We start from the raw sequence: 6,275 nt of genomic DNA on the forward strand, positions 1-6,275 counted from the left end.
AGGTGCATATTATGTTCCTTTAAGATCTAACATGGTGTTGTAATGTATATAAATATTTTACTTCTTTTAATTTGAATTTTTAGTGATAATGTGAAATCTGTGACGTCAAATCATTATATGTGTTTTCAAAATCAGCTAATTCCATAATAGATGAATAGGGGAAAAACAGCTTTTTGTTTTCTCAAATACACAGTCACAAGGGTGAAAGTTTATATTATTTCGAGTATAGAATATTTAAAATTAATAAGTTCCATATTTCGATAATGCAGAAATGTTAGAAAGCAGTAGTTCTTCAGAAATTCATAAAAAGTCAAAAATACTAAAAGTGGACTTGGCTGATTTTGAAATCTAGCGACACCTATATTCCCCGCTACTGAATCATTTCGATTCATAAGTGTATGTATTCATTTTTTTCTGCTTCTACGCCAATGCCTACGTACCGATCGCACCCATCTCCCCGTCGCCTCCTGGTTTCCAGTGGCGGGGTGGCGGTCTGCATTCTGCCGATGTTTAAAAAAGTCCAACAAAAAGGCGCCTCTTCGCGAGATAACAACGACACCATAACGACATTTTACGATGTTTTGTTTTACTTTATATTTAGAATCCTTTTTTTGTTTTACGGCGTTAGAAATAATGAATTTCGAATATGGGAAACTCGCTGGACTTTTTCGTTGTTGAAAAACAATGCGATATCAGCTAGTAATGGTTTCGTACTGAATGAAAAATGTTTTACCGCCGTCATTGTTATTATTACAGATAGGATATCTAAACTTTTCGGGGAAAAAAATCCTATATATAATTTCGAGGGCTTAATGTCAAACAACACTATCTACAAAAGTGCAACTTTACAGGAGAGCCAAAAATCGTTATTTTAGATTATTGTAACTTAACAAGGGAAATGTTTATTTAAAACCTAATGTTAATATTTTATAATTTATTGTGTATTGTACATTTATCTTGCTTATGATGATGTTAAAATTTATAGGGATAGTTTTTAAAAAATATGAAAACAAGGGTAACTTATGTAATTAGCGTTAAACTTTACTGACGATTTAATATGAAATTAGAAAAGATTGACATAACGTTGTTTGACTATCATGTAGCCGTAAAAATGTAAAATAACGTTATCTCAAAAAAAAAAAAAAAAAATACTTTTTTGTAGATAACGTTGTCAAGCACTCGATTTGTACATTTTATTATAAGAACATATAAATAATGTAAACAATAATAAAATTATTGACCATGAAAATAAAATTATAATCATACTCGTAGTACATAAATATCATTATACTAATATATTATTATAATGTTGAGCTTTTTAAGTAGACTGTAATTATTTTGTGGGAAGATGAGGAGGTCGGATCTAGGGGTGGGGGCGATGGAACAGAATGCCAGACACTGACCTTTGTGATGATGTATGATGGCTCCGTGGTCTGGTTTCAACTTTCGCTGGCGCGGTATTGTTATTTTGGGTCACCCGTTTCGTACACTTACGCACTTTGTGACACAGTTTTATGGATTAAATGTGAGGGTGTATGAATGATGATGATAGATTCTGAATGAGTCTGTATCTATTGAGTCAATCACTTAAGCGACGGAAAGCTATTAGAAGCCCGCTCACGCCCGTTATCGAGATGCAACTGAATGTTCTTTGTAACACCGTCTCTCATCACCCGTAATTGCTTATTGATTATCTGGTGACAATAACACTGGGGATTAGGAGGTGGGTGAGGAGATAAGGAGTGGAATGGGAACATAAATGGCCCAACCATTATATTATTATTACTATCGACCGAAGGTACTTTATGAAATTTGAATTTAAATTCTAATGTACTATTCCATTTAAATCGTTTTTGCGACCCGGGTTACGCCTTTCGGCATCTTCAGGCACTGTGTACACTCACCAAAAGGCAAATAATTCGTTTGTCGGGACACACATATTAAACTTAAACTTATGGTCTGTCAAATCAGTACGTCGAAAATTCTGTATTGTTTTTGTGTTCATATTATCTTAATCAGATTGTTACTGGAATTAATTGTTTTTGCTCTACTAAAAGGTAAGTAATATTCAATAGTCTGTGTGTGGCTTTTGAATATCGGTTTGATTAATTTTATTATTCTGCTGACTCTGTTATGTCTACTCAACTATTTTTCTAAGTAACTAACGGTTTGGCTTAAGTAATTTTTCATTATATTTAGGTACTTATAGCATTTTTTTTCTCTCTTCCAATTCTAGCATTAATAATAATAATGCGCATATTTACGACTGACTGACTATAATTATGACCATAATTAGAAATTTAAATATTCAGAGAAATCATCATTTAAAAACAGTTTTCAAATAATCATTTTTTTAACATAATAATTGATATCGATTTTAGCAGTGGACTGTAATTTGAAGATGATGGTGGTGATTGGTAGATTACGGATCTAAAGGGGGGGCTTACACAGGATGCCAGACACTGACCTTTATGTTGAGGAGACTGGCGCGCGCTGGAGCCGCTTCGGTGTTCACGCACTCACGCACTGCTAAAGGGATGATACACTTTGTATGGATGATATATTATGAAGTTGATGAATGATGATAAGTTCAGGATGGATTATATAGACGCAACGTTCACTCAAACCGTAACCGACTTAGTGCAACGAAGGTCGAACAGATATATTTTGAATCACTCGGTAATTAACGCAGCGCGGCAACACGCACCCGTTCGTCTTCTTGAGCAGACTGACTTTATTCACAATCACGGTTGTCTTATGACCGGTAATTGCTCACCGTCTGGTTTTGTGACAATAATAAATAAGGGAATTTGAGTAGGTGGGGACTAAGGATTACTGCGATCACAATTTGGCCCAACCAATAGTAAATATATTTATCAAGTAGCATTTTCTTAAGACGACGACCACACCCTATTTAATTCAATATCAACACATAAATATGGCAAAATAACTGTAATTTATTGTCGAAACATGTATAATTTCAAATAAACTTTTGTATCGGCCACTACAAAGGCTATATTTGCTCTATCACCCGCTACCCATTCATACTGAAGCTTTACTCGTATCAATCACGAAAGTTATTAAGCCGTGAAATCCGACGCTATCCTCTGCTGCGTTTACCGTTGATATTTCCTTAGTCGACGAGTTAGAAAATGCAGTACTTTTGTCCTCTAATAATGTCATAGGGTCACATAGATACAATTTTGTTTTTTTTTTAACCTAGGATGAAAGTGATTTTATATTATTATTATAGATATCAAAAGATAATGACATTCTTAATAGAGTAGTGCAAATGAAAAATTAAAAATCTACAGCCATGACGCCTACAAGGAGGATCTGACAGGGCTCTAGCCTGGGGGCCCGGGCTTAGCGGGGGCCGACGTGGCGGGTCAACCAGTAAGTGAGAAAAACACACACCACAAATTTGCTCGAATAAGGATATTTACATTTTAAAATACATGGCTGTACGATGCAATTTGATGTGATATGATGATTGATATATTTAAATGATAATTCATGTGTAGAATTTTATTTTAGAATTATTTTAACTGTGTTTCCTGACTTACAGGTTGGTTATTTACCCAATATGGCAAATGTTTGTATGTTACTTGGCTACCACAAAAGGAGGTCGTGATCAGTGCCATCATAATATGACGATGAGTGCCGAAAACTCAACTGGATGTTTTTAAAAATCGCTGAAATACACAGAATCACGTTCCGGGGTAATGGGGAAACCATTTGAGGAACACTTTTGTCGAAAATCATACTGACCTTAACCTTAGGGATAGGTAGAAGGGCCAGCCATTCATCCTGGCCTGGAGTCCCGCTTCAAGATGTCGGGATCAAGGTTACGGCCCTATAATTTTCAGTATATGATAATATATAATAATATAAAACAAGTATATATTATAAAAGTCAAAAAATATTTTCCTTTTTTCCGTCTTCTACTTGGCCTCAACTGAGATGTACATATTAATATTATAAAAAAACAAAGTTTTTTTGTTTAAATTATCTTTCCTTCCAATTCCATTTTTTTTTATTTTCACGACAGATCAAAATAAAAATTTTCATATTTTGGTTTCGATTTTAATTTGATATAATTTTGTTTGATTTAGCAGTCTTAACAGATATTTTATTATTGAAGAATGTAATCATTATTTTTTTGTTAAATAAGATAAATTTATATCGATCGATGAAGCAATCTCGTGAAAAAACGGGGTATTTTATATAAATTAAAACACTCTGTTTGTTACCATACATAATAAAGTTTTGAATTTAAATCTAAAACGATTATTATAAAATTTAAAATAATACCTATACCTATAACTTAATGGCCGGGCGGCTTACGCATTCACGTGACATAAAAACAAAAATCTGTTAATACAAACCTCCATTTGGTAGAGGCCATACGATCCTATTAGGATCGGTAATGGTGAAAAGAAGAAAGTAATATGACTCTATTTTAAAAATACACTTATTATAAAAACATTTAAATCCTACCCTTTAGTGTATTCAAATATATTTAAAAATAGATAAATAATAATATATACCATGTATTGGATTATCCTAGTGCCAAGCAATAATGCATTAAATACAATATGCAAACCATGACATGCAAATATAGATATTATACGGTGCGATGCAGTTAATTGAAATTTCGTGGAACATCTGTTTCTGCGCAAACACGGCCTGAATTAAATTGTACACACGAACACAAACAAGATTTCTAACTAAAATTGAATAAGTATATAAGTTTAATTATTATTTGTATATAATAATTAATAACATACCAACTTTATCTTTTTTATGTCCAGCTTGGAGGCATTGAAGAAGTTAAAATCCGACATAAATAGTGCACATTAAACTTTGTCAGTCATACATAGTATTTGTTTTCATTGAACTCAGACTAAAATATGCAGACAGTATTGGTTTATTTAAAAAAAAAAAAAACTCTATGTATGCCAAGACATAATAGTCAAAAAAATATTTGTTTATCTATAAAATATCTAAAATCATGCCTTTAAATAGATAGATGATTTTTTTAAGCACGGCTTAATCAATTTAAAACAAAAACTGACCAATACCAGCCTGTAATATTATCTATTCTTAATTCAACGAAAACAAATAAGTATAACTGAAAAAGCTTAGTGTGCACTATTTATATCAGATCTTAACAGCCTACCCCCACCCTTCATCAGTGAAACATAGTATCAGTTCCTTTTAAGCTAAGCACTTGGCTGTTATTATATACCTAGATACTTATTATGTTTTCAAATTGATAAATGGATATAGAAGGGCTATTAGAATTACTTTAAATTCATTGTATTACTTCCAGCTTATTAAAAATTTTGAGAGTTGGACTGAGTGGGACTGAGTGGGATTCGATTTGCCGATCCGTCTATGATCCATGCAAATTATTTCTTATATCTACGTTTTAGATGAAATAAGTACTTCAAATTACACCAATTAAGAGGTATTTTTTTCTTGATTTTTTTCTAATAAGTATGTATGTTTCTGGGGTTTTTCAAAATTATGTTATTTCTATAATAAAGAATTTCACATTTTTTAAATTTTATGTATATTCAATATTGAATAAAAATGCTTACTAAATTAATCAAAATTTACAATAAGTACTCTACCAAAATGGTAATATTTTAATAAAAGTCAGTAAAAGATTGGTTTCAATTCCCAAATTATAAAAAAAATAAGTTTTGAGGCCGATGAAATAGCTGAAAATATATAAATTAAGCAATGTGACCAACTGCCATTGATGAAAATTTGCCAAAAATAGTTATAAACAATAAACTAGTTAGCAGAAAAAAGGAAGAAAAATTTGTTTGCGAAATAAAAAAAATGTGCCTAGCAGAACGTGGTTTCGATCCACGGACCTCTGGGTTATGGGCCCAGCACGCTTCCGCTGCGCCACTCTGCTCATGTAACCTAGGAGAAAATTCCAACTCATCCTACGCATTTCGTTGCCATGAATTAACGTGCTATTTTGTTTTACTGAAACTTTTTTCAGTAGTTCAAATCGATCTTAATAACATTATTTATGGGCCACCACAGAGTGGAGGATACTTAATTAAAAAAATGTCTAGAAACCAACATTTCAAAAAAATAAATCATATTTTTGAACATTGTTTTGCGAGAATAGTCTATTGAATAAGAATTAATTTTGTTGCGACTTAAAATTAATCATGTACGAAATTTGGGTACATTTATTTTATCGGTAAAATATTATAAAGTTCAAGAGGCCAGCATGTTAATCTTTAAGA

At 32.2% G+C, this 6,275-nt stretch overlaps 1 non-coding gene across 1 annotated transcript; it reads right to left on the bottom strand.

The window, feature by feature from the left end:
- Positions 1–5,860: 5,860 nt before the first annotated feature.
- Positions 5,861–5,932, bottom strand: TRNAM-CAU (transfer RNA methionine (anticodon CAU)). Its single transcript has one exon. It is a non-coding gene; the product is annotated as a tRNA-Met (tRNA).
- Positions 5,933–6,275: the final 343 nt, after the last annotated feature.

This window comes from Rhyacophila brunnea, unplaced genomic scaffold, assembly GCF_057557595.1.
Source record: "Rhyacophila brunnea isolate RB1 unplaced genomic scaffold, BYU_Rbru_1.0 scaffold_8, whole genome shotgun sequence".
NCBI classification, from domain to species: domain Eukaryota; kingdom Metazoa; phylum Arthropoda; class Insecta; order Trichoptera; family Rhyacophilidae; genus Rhyacophila; species Rhyacophila brunnea.